This window comes from Echinops telfairi, unplaced genomic scaffold (genome assembly GCF_000313985.2).
Source record: "Echinops telfairi isolate 266 unplaced genomic scaffold, ASM31398v2 ScPeMD7_7427;HRSCAF=8465, whole genome shotgun sequence".
NCBI lineage: Eukaryota > Metazoa > Chordata > Mammalia > Afrosoricida > Tenrecidae > Echinops > Echinops telfairi.
In genome coordinates, this window is record NW_022111327.1 from 12,213,868 (window position 1) to 12,236,410 (window position 22,543).

The window sequence follows — 22,543 nt, forward strand, 5'->3', positions numbered from 1 at the left end:
GGAGGAGATGAGTCACTCAGGGTTCAGTGTAGCAATAATGAAACTCACAACCTTCCTCTAGTTCTTAAATGCTTCCTGCCCCCAACTATCATGATCCCAATTCTACCTAGCAAACCTGGTTAGACCAGAGGATGCAAAGCGGTACAGATGGGAACTGGAAACGCGGGGAATCTAGGGCAGATGAACCCCTCAGGACCAGCGGTGACATTGGCGATACCGGGAGGAAAGAGGGGGCAGAAAGAGGGAACCGATCACAAGGATCTACATATAACCTCCTCTCTGGGGGATGGGCAACAGAAGGGTGGGTGAAGGGAGACGCCAGGCAGTGTAAGATAAGATAAAATAATAATTTATAAATTATTAAGGGTTCATGAGGGAGGTTGAGCAGGGAAGGAGGGGGAAGGGAAAAAGGAAAATGAGGAGCTGATTCCAGGAACCCAAGAGGAAAGCCAGTTTTGAGAATGATGAGGGCAACAAGTGTATAAGTGTGCTTTACACAATTGATGTATGTATGGATTGTGATGAGTTGTATGAACCCCAATAAAATGATTGAAAAGAGAAAAGAAAATAACTTTGAATCTGGTGACTTCTTGATGATATGTCCGGGGGTGGGGGGAGTAATCAAATAAATGCTACTTCTTAAAAAGAAAATTCTTAAGGTAATAGAACTTATATGGACTAGTATATGATATCAGATGAGTTTCAATCCTCCCAGGGTTAGGAAATGCTAGTGCTCATGATCACCACTAGAATAAGATTCACTGAGAAAGTAAAGACAAATATTTAGCATATTATTTAGATTGTCCTGATATTATGTTTAGAGAATAAGGGGGAGCTACTAGAAGACACACACACACACACACACACACACACACCCCAAATGGTAAGGGGTTTCAAAAAGTTCATGGGAAAATAGAATTAAAATCCAATGGAACTTTTCTGTGAACTTTTCGAATCCAACTTCCTTGTATAAATGATGTATGGATATATATATCACTTCGTCAATAAGTTTAAATGAAAACCATGCTAGTGTACTGCAACATATATAAGGGCAACGTGATTCTAAAGGACGTGATGTAGCTTATCTAATACTACAGAAGAAACTTTCAGTTTGGAGAGGTCTTGCTGTTACACCTTCCACTCAAAATATCACAGACAGCTGAGACTCGCCCCTCTTTATAATCCTCTCTAAAGAGACTATCCAAAACTCTCCTTGGAAACCATTTCCAATGTTTCACAACCAAAATTTCTTCTGAAGTCTAACCCAAATCTCCCAAGGCCCATCTTATGTCTATACAATCACTTAAGAATAAAGAGAATATTCACTGCACTTCCGTGACTCATACATTTTAAGACTTCATGAATTACCCCTGAGACTGTTATTTTGAGGAGCTGATGAATACAGTTGCTTTCATTTTTGCATCAGAGGGCTTTCTGACATCCTGTGACCTGTCGTTTGTTTCTCTAGAAGATGCGTTGCTTAAGGACACTAAGGTCTGCCTAGATTTGAGTGGCTCTTTCTATGTTTTGCCCTCTCACCTTGGGATTTAGAATTTTGATAGGGTTCATAGAATTTACTTCTGCTTTACAGTGTTATCTCCCGGAATAATATTAAGCAATATTACTTAGATGTTCCAAAATATAGTTGCATCACCACAGTGTGAAACGTGCAAATTAAAAAGTCCTGACTTCTCAGAGAAAAAAAGTTTGGGAATGCAGTTCTAGCTTTGTGGCCAAGGAATTATTCAAGTGGTATTTCTCAGGAACTAAATGTTTAGACTCCTGGGAGGAAGCCAGAAAGAGTAATAATGCAGCCCTTGGCGTCCCAATTCTTATGTCACCACAGAAACACTTTGGACGAGCCCTCGATACTTGTCCTCATCCCAGAACAAATCAGCTTGTGAAATAAGATCCTTTGGGCATCCCAAGGTGCATTTTTGTGGTCTAATTTTCATGTTATATATTTGCATTTTTAGACTTCATGAAGGTATATTGCTAGTTTAAAAGCTGTCTTCCTGCATATTACACCACAGCATGAGAACTAAATCCTTTCTAAGGGGTCTGGCTTCTATTCATGAATGATACTCTGAGCAAGAACGGTGCCTTTTGAATTTAATCCTTCTGTGGCCTCCAATGGGGGATAACTTTATACACAGGTCAATCCGGTATCACCTTCTTAGGGAGATTTGAGGGGTCCTAGAAGATGAGCCTGCTTCAGAACAGGACTATGACTCTGGATGCTTAAATATCTACTCCATCATACCTCAAATGTGACCACTTTACATTTAAAATCAACCTGTCCCCTTCTCCCCTGATACTCCCTCATTCCCTATTTCTACTTTTTCCCTGAAGCATGAATTCTTTCTAATATACAATATAACTTAGGAAATTATTATGTTTATAACTTGTCTATCGCCCTCTAGAAGGTACACTCTATGCAGCTGGTATGGTTTTTTTTTTCTATTTTGTTCATTGACTCATCCCAATTCCCTAAAACTGTGCCTGACATACATATCAAGTGCTTAATATTCTCTAGACTAATGGATGAGTTGAAATCTCCCTTCAAGGGGACTCTACTATGTCAGGGATATCTCTATAAGGAATATCTATTATTAAGATAGACAAGTGACAGCAACTGGCATTCATTAAATCATTGAGAACAGAAATAACCGGTATAATGCATGAAATCACTCTTGGTTATTGCTTTTGTTTATTTCTAAACATTTTTCCTGGGCTTACAAGGTTCACGTCATCATTTCTATCAATAAATCTATTCACAGATATTGCCGCACATGTTTATTTATGAACATTTAGGTAAACAGAGGAAGGCATATATGCAGGAAGCACAAGGGGTGCAAGGTGAGAGCAGTAAAAGGCAAGTGAACACTAAGAAGCAGAACCCACAGACTGCTTGGTGAAGTTGTAGGACAGCAAGTGGGGTGTGGGACGCTAAAGAAGGAGTAGAAAGATGAGCCAGAAGAAAAATAATTAATTTAAAAATTAGTAGAGCACAATAAAAGACAAATCTCACCTGGGTCTCTCATGAACCTTACATTTGATAAAGTAGGATAGGTCAGTTCACTGAATAAAAGCCTGAGCTCCTTTTATTCTTGCTTCTGAGATCTCCACCCAGGCAACCTATGTGATTATAATACCCACCTCCTTTCTCCCCAGGCATCACGGATCTGGTTCCCTTCAACTTCTGTTCAGTCCATTTCCTATTGCCCAATAAAAGCGAAAGGTATACAGTTACCTTAGGTAACCTTAGGTAAGAAAATAGAAATCATGAAATCTAACTCCCCATGTGACAAGCTGTCATATTCTCAGACAATGCTTTCCTTATAGCACTCTCCCTTTTTTTAATTTCTCGAAATCTGTTGCTTTTAAGCAGAACTGACCGAATCAAGAACAAAGAGAATGCTGACCACTGATGAACCTTATAATTGCTTGGGCTGGATACTATATGAAATGTGTGGAAATGATAAGCAATATCAACATCTTTCTCTCTTTCTAAAAATCCTGCAACATGAGAACGTGTCCATTGAAACGATTCATCTGTTTGAATCGTTGAAGATAACTTTCAGCAATCCAAAGACTGAAACCACCAAAAGGCATTCGTTTTAATGTCTGGGACACAGGTAACATGTTTCTCCCCTGCAATTTCCTTTTATTGATTGGTTTTGTTTTTCCTGATACTAGGCTTCCAAAGTAGTTTATATTTGAAAAATAATATGAACACAACAGAGCGGTACATGGCTTTATAATTTACATATGTTTTTCCTACGTGTTTCACAAGGAACCACTGGGATAGGTAGAACAGGAGCTATGAATCCTATTTTCCAGAGGAGGAAAAGAAGCATACATTTTTCCAGGTCATGTGATCACAGAACTGGTTCTTAAGCCGTCTTGTTCTTTGCTGGAGCTAATGCTGGCTATATACAAAACCAAGAGCTACAGCCTCTCCATACATACATGAATGAAACATAGCCCCTCTCACCTCAAGGAAACTCATATCTAGTACAGAAATCCAGACATGCAAATAAATATTGCTGATATAGTAAGATAAGGGGCTCTGATAAGACAGTAATCTTGTAACAGTTTAGATAATATACCCTATTATCTATGTCTCCTTTTGGAGAACATGTCCCCTCGGTAGAATATGCAAAGTCTAACTATATGAAGAAGAACACAGCAGCAGGATTGGAGGAAGGCTCATTAGCAACTTGTGATAAGCAGATGGTACAACCTTGTTTGCTAAAAGGGAGGAGGACTTGAAACACTTGCAAATGAAGATCAAGGAGGACGGCCGTGGGTATGGATTACAACTTAATGTAAAATCTTCACAGCGGGCCAACAGACAACCTCTTCACTGGATAACAGTTTTAAATTGCCAAGTGTCTCCTTTTACTTGGATCCACAAACAACCCGTGAGGAAGCAGCAGTCTACAAATTCAAGGACTTATTGCACTTGGCAAGTCTGCAGTATTAGACCTCTTTCAAGTGCTGAAGAGCGCCAATGTCACTTGGAGGACTAAGGTGTGCGTGACCCACCCAAGCCAAGGCATGTGAAAGTTGAACACTCAATAAGGAAATTCGAAGAAGAATCGATGCATTTGAATTATGGTGTTGAGGAAGAACCTTGGAATTACCATTTTTGCCAGAAGCAAAAATCAACCTGTCTTGAAAGACGCATGGCCAGATTTTGGACATGTTACCAGGAGAGACCAATATCTGGAGAAGAACATCATGGTTGGTAAAGTGGAGGGAGTGCAGAAAAAATGAAGATACTTTGGAGATGGACGGACACAGTGGCTGCAACGTTGGGTTCAAACATAACAACAACTGTGAAAATGACCTAGGACCAGGCAGTGTTTTGTTATAATAGATGAGTCGCTATGAATCATAACCAACTTGATGGCACCTAACAACAAGAGTATCAATCCTCAGATGTACATTATTTATAAATTATATACCTGTAGTGTTGTACTGAACTGATATCGCTAAGCAAGCATATATTTAGGGTAAGGGTTACTGCTATTATCTGAATCCAAACCAACCCCCCTGCCATCCAGACTACTATCAACCCTATATAGGTTTTCTGACACTATAAATGTTTATGGGCAGCCTTATCTTTCTCCTGTGGAATGGCTTGTGGATTTGAACCACTAATCTCATGGTTAGCAGCACAATGCTTATTCCACACCACGATGACCAGAGCTCCTTACAGATGCCTCTCTAGTTTTGGAGACCACTGCATAAGTCTGCTTTATGGAAAGAAAGTTAACTTCAGAATTTTGAAAGATTCCCACCTACAAAAGCAAAAATGACACACACAATCAGTTGCTTTTTTATTCTAAACCAGAATATCATGTAGCTGTGAGTTCTCAAATTTAGTCCCCAAGCTGTTTAACTGAGCTTTTAATGCATATAGTCTCTACTTAAAAGATCTCTTAGGAAGAGTGTGAAGAAAGGCTATGACTTGATGCACCCAATGAATGAAATGGTTCTATTCATTGCCTAAGACTACATAATTCATGCGTACTAACTTCAATGAGGAAGGGGGGCGGGGAACACCACCCAAACCCACAGCACTGGTGTCAATTTTGACTCATAGTGACTCTGGAAGACAGAACTACTGCTCCACTGTGCTTTCCAGGTTATATATCGTTACAGGAGCAGATAGCCTAACCTTCCTCATGCTTCGTAACTGGAGGGTTTGAACCACCAACCTTTCCGTTGTTAGCCCAATCAATATCTAACCCACATAAAAATAGGAAATGTGCTAATTTCCAAGTTTCTGTAAGCCAGAATCAACTCAATAATACGGAGACCCTTTGCTCAAGATCACAAATCCAAACAATTAATACAGAAGAAATCTTTTGAAATGATTTTCTACAGTTAAATCATTGAATTAACCTTTTCATTTTACCATTAAATTTGGTTTCTCCAAGGCTAAGAACAACAAACATGGTATATGAAATAAAAACTCTTAAAGGAAGATCAATTTTGTCATACAAACTTAAATTTGAATTCAGGCTCAGATACTTAAGAGCTTTTTGGATGAGTATTCTAGGCCTTTGTTTCACCATATGAAGGTAATATATTCTACCTTAACATGGTCTTCTGTGAGTGAAACATGTTACGATATTTTATGCAAAAAAGAACAGTTCTAAGTTTTTTTACCAGCCACTCACAAACCGTTTTTAAAGTGGAATGTGCTGATTTTTAAAATAATAAGAAAAATTGAAAATAGCACCCTTAGGAAAGTACCAAATACCTGAGAGGACAGTTTGCCCTCCAAAAAAGTAGGATGTCCACTTTATTTCTGTGAAAATTGAGTAATACCAGTACATGGATGTTTAATACCAGAATATCAATTATCACTTAAAATAATAAAGTTGTATTAAATGGGGAAGACTCATGCTTAGTTTTCCATAGTCATTGCACATTCTGGGCGACCTTATGTGAATAGGGATGGGAGTTAAGGGCTCTCAGGTATTGTAATGGGCTAAAATAAACTACAATAACCAATAAGTCCAAATTTGTAATGCTTCAAATACACTATCCAACCAACCAGTTGCTATTAAATTGTTTCTGACTCATGGTGAGCCAATGTGTGCAGAGTAGAACTGGGATTTCTGGGTTATGAACTTTAAGAGCAGATTATCACATCGTTCGTCCTATGCTCCTCTGGTTAAGTTTGAACCTCTCATCTTTTGGTTAATAGTCAAGCACTTAACCATTTGCGCCACCCAGGGACTCCAACCTCTAACTCAATTGACAGCTAATTTGGGTTCATTTAACAATCCAGAATGGGTTTCAGGTCTGAAGTTCACATTTCTAGGTTTTCGTTGTAGAATTTCCATACATACTCTTCCAAACTTTTTTTTTTTTTTTGTCTTCCCATAGGACGGTGACAACCAAAGCCATTTTGGGTGGAAAGTTTTATGGAAAGTTCTACAAGTGAGACATGTGACTTCTGCTTCCATTCCACTGGGGGAGAGCTTAGTCATATGGCTTAACAAAGCTTCAAGGGAAACTGTAAACGAATTTTACGGTGATGAGTCTGCAGCTGAGCTTTTTACAAGAGTCCTAAGAGTTAGTCAACAATCGACGCATGCGTAGGACACCACAGTGGTTGAGTCTGACAGCATATGGCACAGTGGAGCACATACACACTCCTATTATTAGAGAAAAGGGTTTACAGTACTGTTCCCTGTGTTAGCATACCTTTAAATAAGTACAAGCCTGACTATACCTTTATTCATTCAAGTTATTCTTTTCCAAGGGAACTTAGAAGACCCTCACCCTAAAACAGATGATTTCTTCATGGCTAGTAGGGTTTACATTTTCTTTTTCTCTGTGTTGTTTTTTCACCCCAGCCTGTCCTTAACATCAGGGTGATCTTGAAAACAATCACTCTTCTGAGTATTCTCTTTCTCCTTCCAAATTTCCATTTTGGCTGGCTTCTTATTCCCCAGAGCATTAGAACCCAAGTCTCTGCTCCTGCACTTACATTCTGTTCCCCTGGAAAGATGGACCCTGGAGAATAGTTTATCAATGAGAACACACACAAATCACACAAACGCACACACTTACTAAGGAGCTTATTTTTAAGCCTCTGTCATAGTTCTGATCATCGCATTTCACTAGAAAACAATCCAGGAATGAGTGATAAAGCAGTTAGTTATAGATGCAAAAAGAGTTCCCTGAACTATATAAAAGGCATGTTTTGCTGAATGCAGTGGTCAGGTAAATGTCACCAAGGAGTTTCTTATGCTGTTTTTTCTTGTCTTTACTCCTCTGGTATTGGAATAATGACTTTTAGTAAAATTTTACAACCATTTCTTGCATTTGTAAGTATTGCCCTCATCAGTCATGCTGTGCGCGTGCACACACACACACACACACACACGCACCGTACTTTACTTTGACTACTCAAGGGTGCTAACTGACATCTTTTGGAAAGTGAACATGTACAAAGCTTAATCCGACTGGGGTAGCTGACAAAATGAGGTCAGGGAGGGAAACAGATGGGAACGTGAGATATGTAGAAGGAGAGGTATAGAGAGTATTTTTATCCAAATGGTGAGGAATTCCAGTGGACTATTAGGAACTCATTCTTTTGGGCCTAGAAAACATTCTAGTCTATAATCATCTTTTTTTGTGCCCATTAATATCTAAGATAAAATAGCTGATAAGATACCTAAAGGCAAAGCTCTGTGTGAAGGTCAACCAGGGTAAGCATGAGGTGAAAGAAAGAGCATGCCAGCTCCATGGATAACTGCCCCTCCCCCAAGAAGAATCTACTTGGGAGGACTGGACTGAAGCTGCAGCTAGGGGAGAGAGGCATGTCTGATCAGAGCAAATGGGAGCACTTAGGGAGAGGAAGAGAGAGTGGAGCACATCCTGACCCACCAGGCCTGGAGGATGACATCCCCGCTCTGAACAGCCAGTGGGCAGAGTGGACAATATGGCTGATCTCACCACGAAACACGCCGTCCCTTGATGGCCCCGGGCGGCTCTGAGGGGGACAACACTGGAGACTCAGTGTCAGAACTGGCCCAGACTGACCCTGAGACACCGAGGCAAACCACAAAAAGCGTGTGGCAGAGCAACCGTGGGAGCTGAGCAGAGAGCCCCCGAGGGAGTACAAAGGACAGACTCTGGGGTCAGAGCATGGTACCCCATTGGTCCTGACTGAAGGACATGCCTAGAGATCAAAAATCAGACCTTGATCTATATACGGGATTTTCTTTCTGCTTAAAAATATTTTCCTTTTAATTAATTTATTCTTCTATGGGTAATTGGTTTCCTTTTTTGTTGCCATCGATGTGTTTTCACTGATCGCCTATCTTGTTATGGCTTGGCTTTTGATGCATATTATTATCTCTACAGATCTATCTAGATAAGATAGACTGGATGAATAGTCTGCAGGAGAAAACAAGGGGACCAAAGCTCCTGGGGAGACACGGGAGAGGGGGAGGCAGAGGTAAGGAGGTGGTACTGACCAACCCAGGGACAGGGGAGCAACAAGTGATCCAAAAACAGTGGCAAGGAGGGTGTGAGAGGCCTGGTAGGGATTAAGCAAGGGCAATGTAACCGAGAGAAATCACTGAAACCCAAATGAAGGCTGAGCATGATAGTGAGACAAGAGGAAAGTAAAAGGAAATAGAGGAAAGAACTAGGGGACAAAGGGTGTGTATAGAGGTATTAAGACAGGAATGTACATATGTAAATATATTTATATAAGAGTGTGGGGAAACAGATCTACATGCATATATTTATAGGTTTAGTATTAAGACAGCAGATGGACATTGGGCCTCCACTCAAGCACTTACTCATTGCAAGAACACATTGTTCTATTAAATTGGTGTTCCAGGATGCACACCTTCCCTACACGGTTGCTGAAGAAAAATGTGTCCATAAGCAAAGGCAGTGAAGAAAGCTGATGGGGCCCGGCTACAAAAACATAGCGTCTGGGGTCTTAAAGGCTTAAAGGCAAACAAGCGGCCATCTAGCTGAGAAGCACCAAAGCCCACATGGAAGAAGCACACCAACCTGTCTGACCACGAGGTGTGGAAGGGATCAGTTATCAGATATCAAAGAACTGAAAATCAGATCAGTGGGTGCCCACCTTCCTGATATGATTACTGAAGACAAACATGTGCATAAGCAAAGGTGGTGAAGAAAGCTGATGGTGCCAGGCTATCGAAAGATATAGTGTCTGAGGTCTTAAAGATTTGAAGATAAACAAGTGGCCAACTTGCTCAGAAGCAACAAAGCCCACATGGAAGAAGTACAACAGCATGTGTGACCACGAGCTGTCGAAGCGATCAGTTATCAAGCATCCAAGAACAAAAAATCATATCATTGTAAAGGTGGGTGAGTGCAAAGTGGAGACTCAAAGCCCATCGGTGGGCAACTGAACACCCCCTTACTGAGGGGTTGTGGGGAGGAGACGAGCCAATCAGGGTGCAGGGTAGCAACAATGAAACATATAACTTTCCTCTAGTCCTTTAATGCTTCTTCCCCCACCCCACTATCATGATCCCAATTCTACCTTACAAATCTGGCTGGACTGGAGGATGTACATTGGTACAGCTAGCAACTGGAAACACAGGGAATTCAGTATAGATGACACCTTCAGGATCAGTGGTGAGAGGGTTGATGCCTGGAGGGTGAAGGGAACGTGGGGTAGAAAGAGGGAACCAATTATGAGAATCTAAGTATTGTCTCTTACCTGGGGGATGGACAGCAGAGAAGAGGGAGGAGGGAAACATCGGACAGGGTAACTTATGACAAAAATAATAATTCATGAACTATGAAGGGTTCATGAGGGAGGTGGGAGTGGGGAGGGAGGGGTAAAATGAGCAATTGATATTAGGGGCTAGAGTGGGAGGCAAATGTTTTGAGAATGAAGAGGGCAACAAATGTGCATATGTGCTTGACACAATAGATGTATATATGGATTGTGATGAGAATTGTACGAGCCCCCAATAAAATATTGTTTTTAAAAAAAGAAAGAGCACAATTAGCAGGGCAGGAGGGAGGGAGGAACAGGGAAAGGGGATACACCGGAGGTAAGTGTTGGCTTCATAAATTTATTTGGGTCCATTACCAGCTCTTCCGGTTCCCCTTTTCTGCACCCACCAACTTCCTCATGCTATTTTTATTTCCAATCTTTCTTCCTAACTCCCAGTTCAGATCAGGTTGTTCTGGTACATAGGAAGGTATGGAATCTGTGTGAAATTTCTGGGCACAAATAGAAACATTTAAGGACGAAAAACAAGTTAAAATAAAGGTAAATCCAAGATACAGACAAATAGGTTTTAGGATTCTTTCTCTTGTTTCCATCCAAATACTCTCCCCTCTGTTTTGTCACCTCAGTTAACATTCAAAGTCAAAATTATATTAGGAAATCTTTCAAAAAGCAGACACTAAGGAGAACATTGTAGGGAAGAAGAAGAAGAAAGAAAGAAAAAGTAAAAGCATGTGGGAAGACCCAGTTACAAAACCTGATTGCTACATAATATGGCTCAAACGAACTAAAGAGGAAACTAGCAGTGGAAGTTTTACAAGAGGCAACTTACTTGGAATTAGAGAAGAAGAAAACAATCAAAGAACATAGCAAAACAAGCCTCCACCCCTTAGACCTCACGAGCATCCTAGGGCTCGGGTTTTATTTCAAGTCCATGAAGACATCATTTCCTTTAAGTGTTTTCAAAATTATCAATATCGTAAAGCTTGAATTGTTCTTACCCGAAAAGAAAATAAGCTAAGCGCTATTCATGCTTGAAGACATCGATTCCTAAATTCTTAGGAATTTATGATAAACATCTTTGTTTCAATGTCATGACATGTAAAACCCTAACAGGAACAGGTATCTTGTTTCCCAGGGTTTTTCCACCCTTGTTTAAATATTTCATATATATTTTTTTATTCTTGGAAGGCAAATATCATGACCACAATTAAGTAAAGCTTCTTAAGAACCCAGAGTCTTCATAGATGTTGTTGATTACTGCTGTGCCTGTGACAATGTTGGCTTATGTTCTCTCTTTGTTCATTATATTTTTCTCCCTTAGGGAATTTATTTTTAGAATCCATTGAAATGACAGAGTTCAGTGGAATTGGGCATAATAAATATAAACAGCTTTGACAGCAAAAAAATTTAAGAAAAAGAACATATTGATTTATCTTTGTTGAAACAAATATAATGCCTGGCTTCTAAGGGAATAAAAAATATTTCATGTAATTAGCCCTTATAAATGCTTGAAAATTCAGTCCATCTGTGGGTGGACAATTTCAACTTGACGGAGAAACGAAATTACTCAAGTCACATCAGAGCACGTACACATATACTTTGAGGTCAGATCTTCGTTACCAATGTAATCCCAGTTAGCTCAGCTATGACAAAAGTTTGTTCACATGCTGAATTTAAGCATAGAATGTAGCCTAGTGACTGAGTGTGTGACTGTTTGCTGGTTACCTCTATGACCAAGAACTTATTTTTGCGCTCTGTCATGCTACAACAAAAGGAAATTAATTGGTCTGACTCTTCCATAGTCTTTGTAACTCCACCAAATAACTGGGTGGGAGAAAGAAAATAAGACGTAGGGGATTCTAACATGGGGACAGGTTAGTTTTGCCACTCCTTTTTTTTTAAGGAGGATTTTTAATTTTATTAATATTTTTTAATCATTTTATTAGGGGCTTATACAGTCTTATCACAATCCATACATACATCAATTGTGTAAAGCACATTTGTACATTCATTGCCCTTACTATTTTTTTTTAATTGGGGACTTGTACAACATTCATCATAATCCACACATACATGTATTGTGTCAAGCACATTTGTACATTTGTTGCCATCATCATTCTCAAAACATTTGCCTTCCACCTGAGCCCTTGGTTCCCTGTTTCCCCCAAAATAAGACAGTGTCTTATATTAATTTTTGCTCACAAAAATGAGCTAGGTCTTCTTTTCAGGGGATGTCTTATTTTTTCATGAAGAAGAATACGGTGCACATTTATTGTTTATGGTTTTATTAAAAGAAACCTCGCACTTTCTGTCTGCTCCAGCTGCCCTGCCAAAAGTGAGCTGCGCGGCACCACCCTCCACCACGGTCCAAAGTCCAGAGTTACATGGTAGCTTCAGGGGGCCTTACTTTTGGGGAGGTTTTATTTTCGGGGGGGATGCCTTATATTTCAGCAAGAGGTAAAACTGTAAGTAGGTCTTATTTTCAGGGGATGTTTTACTTTGGGGGAAACAGGGTATCAGCTCCTCATTTTTTCCCCTCCCTCCCCGCCAACCCCTCCCTCATGAACCTTGATAATTTATAAATTATTTTGTCATGTCTTACACTGCCAGATAGCGCCCTTCACCCACTTTTCTGTTGTCCATCCCCCAGGGAGGAGGTTATATGTAGATCCTTGTAATCGGTTCACCCTTTCTACCCAACCTTACCTCCACCCTCCCGGTATCGCCACTCTCACCACTGGTCCTGAAGGGTTCATCTGTCCTAGATTCCCTATGTTTCCAGTTCCTATCTGTACCAGTGTACATCCTCTGCTCTAGCAGATTTGTAAGGTAGAATTGCGATCATGATAGTGGGGGTAGGAAGAAGCATTAAGAACTAGAGAAAAGTTGTATGTTTCATTGTTGCTGCACTACACCCTGCCTGGCTTGTTTCCTCCCTGTGACCCTTCTGTAAGGGGATGTCCAGTTGCCTACAGATGGGCTTTGGGTCCCCAATCTGCACTCCCCCTGCATTCACAATGATATGAGTTTTGTTCTTTGATGCCTGATACCTGATCCTATGGACACCTCGTGATTACACAGGGTGTTGTGCTTCTTCCAGGTGCGCTTTGTTGCTTCTGAGCTAGATGACCGCTTGTTTACCTTCAAGCCTTTAAGACCCTGGTTGCTATAGATTTAGATAGCCTGGCACCATCAGCTTTCTTCACCACCTTTGCTTATGCACACGTTTGCCTTCCGTGATCGTGTCGGTGAGCATCATGTAATGCCAATTTAATAGAAGAAAAAGTGTTCTTGCATTGACGGAGTCCTTGAGTGGAGGCCCAATATGCACCTGCTACCTTAATACTAAACCTATAAATATATGCACATAGATCTATTTCCCCATCATCATATGTAAATATATTTACATGTATACATGCCTGTATTTAGCCCTCTATGTATGCCCTTTGCCTCCTACTTCTTTCCTCTATTTCCTTTTACTTTCCTCTTGTCCCACTATCATGCTCAGCCTTCATTTGGGTTTCAGTTACTCCTCTCGGTTACATTGCCCTTGATCAAGCCCTACCAGGCCTCTTGCACCCTCCTCGCCACTGCTTTTTGGTCATTTGTTGTTCCCTTGTCCCTGGGTTTGTTAACACCACTTCCTTTCCCCCATCTCCCCCTCTTCCATGTTCCCCGATACCGTTGGTCCCATTATTTTCTCCTCTGGATTGTTTATCCAGCCTATCTTATCTAGATAAACCTACAGAGATAATAATATGCACAAAAACAAGACAGAGCAAAACAAAGCAACAAAACAAAACAACAACAAAAATGACAAAATAAAGAAAAGCCTGTAAATAGTTCAAGGTCTGTTTCTTGCCCTTTAGGAGTGTTTTCCGGTCAAGTCTGATGGAGTTCCACACCCTGACCCCAAAGTCTATTTTGGGTACTCTCGGGACTTCCTTACTCTGCTTCCCTTGCTGTTCTGTGGCACACCCTTAGTGTTTTCCTCAGTGTGGTGGGGTCATATCAGGCACAATTCCCACACTGTCTCCAGTGTTGGCCCCTGTAGGGCTATGGGCCAGTGAGGGATGTTGTGTCTCGTAGTGGGGCCAGCCATATTGTCCTCTGTGTGCATTGGCTGCTCTGAGCAGGGATATCGTCCTCAAGGCTTGATGAGTCAGAATATGCTCCACTCTCTCTTCCTCCCCATTCATTTGCTCCCGTGTGCTCTGATCAAACCTATCACTCTCCCTGAGATGCGGCCTCAGTGCTGTCCTCTGAAGCAAAGTCTTCTGGAGGGAGGGGCAGGTATCCACGTAGTAGGGATTGAGGCCGGCCCCTCAGACCTCTCTACTAGTTCCATACTTCATGCCAGTATGTTGCATTCACATCTTGGAGCACCGGGTTGAAGTCTGGTTCCTCTTTCCCTGTGGAGATATAAACAATACCCTCCTTCTATTGGGTATAAAGTGAACCATCTCAGGAACGGGAACAACAAATCCCACCAAGAAAGATAAGTCAATATTGGTGCAAGTCCAAGATTCCTGTAAGACGTGACAGTGGCATCAAGAGACAGAGTGGGGAGCTATCCAGCCCATGGAAGGAGTAAAGCCGAGTGCCTTTTGAAAGGAGACTGGGTTACCGAGTGGAGTTTCCTGTGGGTATCTATCAATACTAAAGGAGCTGGGTAACATTTGACCAGGGGGCTCTGCAGACCAAAAAAAAGCCTGTATCCTTTATGCTTTCTGATCCTGAGATGTAATAACCTAGTAACTTCCCAAATAAACTTTCATAATCCTGAGGAGTATAGGAGCCTTAGTAGTGTGGTGTGTGTAGTGTATATGCTGAGTTCTGTGTGACCACTGCAATGAATGACCATGCCCAGCCAGGACGTAGAGTGATGTGATAAGTGGCCCTGGGCTGGAGTGGAATTGAATTGAATTCTCCTCTCTCCTTGTGTAGTCAAAAGAGGTCACACTTGACCTCAACATTTTCTCACATGTCCACCTAGAACTCGAGTGGTTCATAGCGATCCGATTTATGCTCTGTGATCAAAGTATGGGGGGAAAATAAAAAAAATAGCAAATAGAAAATTGCACCCTTTAAAAACCAGTTGCTGTGGAATAAATGCCGACCCACAGTGATCTCATCTATGTCGGAGTACAATTGTGTAACCAAACGATTTTCAATGGTTATTTTTTTAGAAATAGATCACCAAGCCTTTCTTCTGAGGGGACTCTAGTTGGACTCAAATTTCTAACCTCTCAGTTAACCAGCGGGTGAGCTTATGAAGCATTTGCACCACCCAGGAACTCGCTAAACCTTTTGTTGTTGTTAAGCTATTGTGGAGTCAGCCCGTATTTCCTGTGACTTGGCACAATCGGAACAGATCATATCAATCCGCAGTGTTTTCATGGGCTGAGTCCCCCCACCCCCAGAAATAGATCACCAGGCATTTCTTCTTAGTCTGTGTAAGTTTGGAAGCACCACTGAAGTCCAATGAGCATTATAGCAATACTCAAGCCTCAACTGGCAGACCAGTGGTTGCTGTGTTTGAGATCCATGGACTGGGAATGGAACAAGGTCTCCTGCATTGACTGCTAATGAACCACAGTTGTTCCCTTAATCCCTTCCCCAAACCCAAAACCACTATTACCAACTCCATTTCAATTTATAGTGACCATATAGAATAGAGTAGAACTACTCCCTAAGGATTTAGTGGCTGTAAATATGGGAGTAGACAGCCTCATCCATCTTCTGAGGAGTGGCTTGTGGATTTAAACCATTGATCTTGTGATTAAAAGCCAAATGCTTATTCTGCTATGCCACCAGGATTCCTTTAGGTGATTCAAATTAAATATATGTAGAACTTACCTTCCTCATTCCAAATATGTTCCTTCATTTGGTAAATGGCAACACCATTAACATGGTTCAGGTGATAAATCTTAGAATATTTCTGACTTCCCTTTCAATTCCCACTGTAGTCACAATAAGTCCTGTTGATTTTCACCTCTAAAGAAATATCCCAACCAAGGGCTCAAGTAGAAAGAAAATATTTTGAAAATGATGATGGTGACATATGTACAAATGTGCTTGACACAATGGATGGATGGATTGTGATAAGAGCTGTGAGAGCCCCCAATGAAATGATTTTTAAAAACCCCCAAAATTAAATCTCATCTTTCAAGAAACAAAGAAAAAAGCCACACTGGGGTCATGGTAGTGGGGAGTGAGGAAGCCTCAAGGAACCAGAGGAATATAGTGTGTTCATTGATGCTTTACTGCACCCTGCTGACTCATCCCTTCCCTGCAGCCCCTCTGTGGGGAGATTGTTCCACTGTCTACAGATGGGCATTGGATCTCTGCTCCAGCCCCCCTCATTCTTAACAATATGTTTTTGTTTGTTATGTGTCTGCTCATGCCTTTTATCTAGTCCCTATGACTCCTCATGATTGCACTGGTGGTGTCCTTCTTCCATGTGGACTTGTTGCTTCCCTGCTGAATGTCGGCTTGTGTAACTTCAAGCCTTTAAGACTCCAGACAATATATCTTTTAATAGTCTGGCACCATCCGCCTTCTTCACCACGTTTGCTTACGCACTCGTTTTGTCTTCAGCGATTGTGTTGGGAGGGTGAACATCTCAGACCGATAGTTCTAGCCAATTGGTTAGAACAGTGTTCTTCAATTCAGACTAGACTAGAACATGTACACAGGTATAAAAAGGGATGGCAGCCCATGACACACAGAATCCAGAAACAGGAGTGGGAATAGTGATACTGAAGTGTAGCGGGAAGAGGAGGAGAGGAAGGGAGAAAGGGGGAACTGATCATAATGATCAACAAATAACCATACATCCCTCTACAGTGGGAAGAACAACAGAAAACATGGGGGATGGGAGACAGTGGTCGGTGTGAGCGATGAAAATAATAACAATGTACAATCTATCGGGGAGATATGGGGGGGGGGAGAAAGAGGGGGAGAGCTTATACCAAGGGCTCAATAGAAAGTAAATGTCTAGAAAAGAATGAGGGCAACATATGTACGAACATACTTGATTCAATTGATGTATGGATTGTGATAGGAGTTGTATGAGCCCCCAATAAAATGATTTTTTTAAAAAAGAAACAAAGAAAGTAATATCCCAATAGTCTTTGTCTCTCCTACCCAATCGCTAGCAGGCTAACCCTTGCCAACATTATTCTTGGACATCCTTTGCCAGATTTTCCTATTTACCTGCCTCTTTGCCATCTATGCATCTTTTTAAAAAACCTTACTTGAAGATTACTTTGCTTAGAAACCTTCATTAGTTCTCATTACTTACCAAAAAATTACGCCTAAAGTCTGTAGCAAAGGACTCAGGATTTGCCACAACTTACCCTTCTTTCCAGTTTCATTGTTTTTTTTTACAGCTATTGGCACTTCTTTTGCATATCATAAAATTAAATTGCTCAATCATATCAAGGAGAGTTGTACAGTCATCACCACAGCCAGTTTTAGCACATTTTCTTCTTCCTTTTACTCATTATTAGTGTAATTATTATCATTTTTTACCTGTGGAAAAATATGCACAACAAAACATTCTCCAATTCCACACCTTCTACATGTGTATTTCAATGCCATTGATTATACCCGGTTATGCAACCATTCTTACCACCATTACCATCAACTCAATGCCCACAGAGCAGCAACTCTTCTTCCTTCACCCATGCTAAACATTGGTCATTTGTTTTAATGTTTTTAGTAGTTTTCTTGATATGAAATTCACATATCATACACTCCCATATAGAAGTCACTTTTCACAGGAGTTGTATATCCATCCTCACAGTCAGTTCTAGTGCTCCCTCCCCGCTCCTGCATTCATTGTTTTCTCCTCCATTTCCCTGAACCACTCCACCCCACCTCCACCCCAATAAACCCTTGCACCGGTTATTGTCTCTATTCATCCATTCCTTCTGTGTTTCATAAACTTGGAAACCAAACAAAAACAATGAACAAAAAAATAAGCAGAAAGAAGAAAGTAATTATAATATAAAAATGAAGAGTAAAACAGAAAATACCACCAGCTAGTAAGACAATTGGACAGTCCCTCTTTGGAGGGCCATACAGAACGGAGGATAAATCCAGGGTGCGGTATGATTTCCCCCACTTACTATTAAGGCCTTTATGTGATATACCTCATTAATCATATTAGATTTTCATATGTTCATCTGTATATTTAAGATCGCTTAGTACATGGTAGTCAAGATAGATGACCCCTCAGAGACAGTGACAGGAGTAATGGTTCCCTGAGGTTACAGGAAGGGAGAGGGAGTGGGGAGTGGTGCAGATGGGAGTTGTTAGCATTGATGATAGTATAACCACACCCAAAGGGATTGAACAACAAAAGTGTATGAGAAAGGAAGGGATATGTATTGGAGTGATTAAGACATGTCGGTAAAAATATTATATTAAAAACATCACTCAAACACATGCAAAAAAAACAAGAGAAGAAATTTCTGTCATGAAACAAGTGAGAAATATTTAAGCCTAGATCAAATTTAGGTTGGGTCAAGAGGGAGGTCGACTGGCTAAATATTCTTTTATTCCATAGTTTAATCCACCACAATCAAGTTTATAATAGTTTTTAACTGATAGCAAATCCAGCTTCCTTTGGTCTACAACTTACGTACTCATGCTCAAGACTTATTTTGCTCCCAGCTGAGCAATGTAGTGTGAGGCCTCTTTGTTTTGTTTGTTTTCTTTTTTGTTCTCTGCCTAGGGTACCATCATCATCTCCAACCACTAATAAACCATAACTTTTCCTTAAAGATGCAATTCTCAAACATCACCTTTGATATGTTGCCTCCCAAAGCTATTTCTTCCACAATAACCGCTTCCATGCTAACCATACATATATAATTGCTCCTTTATATATGCTTTACCAGAAAAACATTAGGCTTTCTACTCTTGTAAAGAGTTACAGTCGGGTGGGAGAAAGAGGAGGTGGCGAATCACTTATAAATGGCGCCCGAAGCAGGACCCGAAGCCTAAATTCCAGGAGGGTGCCAGAGTCCTGTGCTTTCACGGGCCTCTTCTTTATAAATCAAAGTGTGGAAAGGTTGCAATAATGGACAAACTTTATACACTATAAAGTGAAACACTTTATACATTACAGTGGTGGGAATACAAACTGGGATGAATGAGTTCCAGAAAGCAGAGTGCTCAAATACGTGGACAACAATCTTCAGAAACAGGGAGAATGTCAACAAGCCAACCAGGAGCAATGTGCAGAAGGTAAGATGCCGAGGGAGACTGCTCCAGGAGAGATGTCTGGTCTGCAATATTAACATGTTGAAGTGAAAACAAAAAACAATAAACAGAAAACACCTGGCAACGGAGATGGTGGCAGTCTTAGTGAGACACCACAGCCTCTGGGTAAGAAAAGGGCCTGAATAGATCCAACTGTTGAAAATGAAGCAACAGTCATAAGCAGAGTTGAAGTCAAAGTCAAGATTCCCAAAGAACTAAAACCATGGCTTGTGGATGGCTGGGACTTAATTACCGGGCAAAAACAGCTCTTTTATCTTCCTGCCAAGAAGAATGTGGATTCCATGTTAGAGGATTGTGCAAATTATAAGAAATCTCAAGGAAACATGGATAATAAGGAATATGCTGTTAAGCACATGTGGTGAAGAAAGCTGATGGTGCCCGGCTATCAAAAGATATAGCATCTGGGGTCTTAAAGGCTTGAAGATAAACAGGCGGCCATCTAGCTAAGAAACAACAAAGCCCACATGGAAGAAGCACACCAGTCTACCCCAAAATGACCGCTGACAACAAAGCAGGTGCATAAGCAAATGTGGTGAAGAAAGCTGATGGCGCCCAGCTGTCAAACAATATAGAATCTGGGGTCCTATAGGCTGGAAGAAAAACAATGGGCCATCTAACTGAGAAACAGCAAAGCCCACATGGAAGAAGCACACCAGCCTGTGAGATCACAGGGTGTCGAAGGGATCAGGTATCAGGCATCAAAGACAAAAAAAAAATCAAAGCATTGTGAATGAGGGGGAGTGAGGAGTGGGGACCCAGGGCCCATCTGTGGGAAATTGGACATCCCCTTGCAGAAGGGCTACGGGGAGGAGACGAGCCAGTCAGGACGCAGTGTAGCAATGATGAAACATAAACATTTCCTCTGGTTCTAGAATGCTTCCTCCCCTCCACTATCATGATCTCAATTCTACCTTACAAATCAGGCTGGTCTGGAGGACGTACACTGGCATAGATAGGAACTGGAAACGCAGGGAATCCAGGACAGATGAATCCCGCAGGACCAGTGGTGCGAGTGGCGATACCAGGAGGTTGTAGGGAAGGTGAGGGAGAAAGGGGGAACTGATTACAAGGATCCACATATAACCTCCTCCCTGGGGGATGGACAGCAGTGAAGTGGATGAAGGGAGACATCAGATGGTGTAAGATATAACGAAATAATAATAATTTATAAATTATCAAGGGTTCATGGGGGACGGGGGAGCAAGTAGAGAAGGGAAAATGAGGAGCTGATACCAAGGGCTCAAGTAGAAAGCAAATGTTTTGAGTATGATGATGGCAACACATGTACAAATGTGCTTGACATAGTGGATGGATGGATGGAGTGTGATGAGTTGTATGAGCCCCCAATAAAATGATTTTTTTAAAAACGGAATATGCTGCTAATGAAGTCATGGCAGGAATGAAAGAATACTTCAGCATAATTCTTGGCACTCAGCTGCTCTACAAATTTGAGGGACCTCAGTAGGGCAGAAATTCTCACAGACCACCCTGATGCAGCCATGCCCCAGGTGTATGAAGCGCCACATCTAATGTGATTCTTCTTGCGAATTGGAGCGATTCTGGCCTGTTCACCTCTGGTTGAGAAAAGTCTTGCTTTGTTACTGAGCTATCTCATGATTTCTTAAAGTACCTGGCAAAAAATTCTGTCACTTTTTTGAGTGCCAGCGATTAGGAAGTGGCTCTTCCAGAGTATCATCGGAAGGCTGTGTGTAACTGCTGACACTCGCTGCTCTTTGGGTCTCTTCAAACATATTTTGCTCTTAATCCTTCTCTTGCACAAATTATGCACTTTGAAAATGTTAACATATAGCAAAATTGATGTATGTTTTGTTTTCTGTTTGATTATAAAAAAAGAGAGTTCCAGTCTCAGAAACCCACAGGGACAGTTCTACTCTGTCCTCTAGGGTTCCTAAGAGTCAGAACTGACACGATAGCAGTCGGTTTGTGTTTGTTTTGTTCTGTTTTGGGTGTGTGTGCATATGCTCCAACAAAGCACTTTAACACATGGTTCTTACCATTCTTATTAATTTAGATGATATGAGCCCTGGTGGCACTGTGAGCTAAGTGGTGGATTTCTGACCACAGGTTCAAGCCCACCAGTAACTCTAAGGGAGACAAATGAAGCTTTCTGCTCCAGCAAAGGTGTAACACTTCAGAACCTCCCTGTAGGATTGCTACGTGTTGGACCAGACTTCGCAGTAGTGAGTTTGGTTTTTGCTTTGGTGGACGACATGTTAACCAGCTGCTGTTGAGTCCATTCTGACTTGCACTGACCCAATTTGTTGGCATCAACTGTGCTCCGTTGGATTTTCATGACCTTCAGCACTTCTGAGATGATTTGAACTGCTAAATGTGATTATTGAATTAATACTTCGTTGATTGTGCAATTCGGAGATATATATATCCTGTAGTTTCAGAGTATCCAATTGACTTTGACTTATAGCGACCACAGGTGACAGAATATAACTTCCCTACATGGTTCCTAGATTGTAAGCCTTACAAGAGGAGATTGCCATGGCTTTCTCCAGTTGAGCCTCTAAGTGGGTTTGAACTGCCAACCTTTCAGTTAGCAGCTGAAGGCTTACCCTCAGACCAGTAGGACTCCTATGTGTATACTTGTTATAGCTGCTTCTTATTGGCTGACTCTTATTTCCCTGGGGAGTATGTACAGCATAATCTATATAAATGAACCTATTCTATAGCTGATTGGAATAAAGGAGAAATTGTACTTTACAATGAACAGACTCGTGGTCAGCACAGTAGCCACATGATGAAGACTGGTGCATCAACATTGAAATGGCATGACATGAGGGGCCTCCTGGTATGGAAGAGATACACACCACTCACTTGACCTTCTTATGCAAATGCTTCTTTGTGACTAATTTCAGTTTAAGCCTATCTCACAAGGAAGCATTCAAATAAAAATGTGATCTATTCTGCATAAAATCTAGCGTGGACTCTTCAAAACGCTCAATAAAATGAAAA

The 22,543-nt window shown here is 41.1% G+C and overlaps 1 pseudogene; it reads left to right on the forward strand.

Moving 5' to 3' along the window:
* Window positions 1-19,427: 19,427 nt before the first annotated feature.
* Window positions 19,428-21,278, forward strand: LOC101661737 (annotated as a pseudogene).
* The last annotated feature ends 1,265 nt before the right edge of the window (window positions 21,279-22,543 follow it).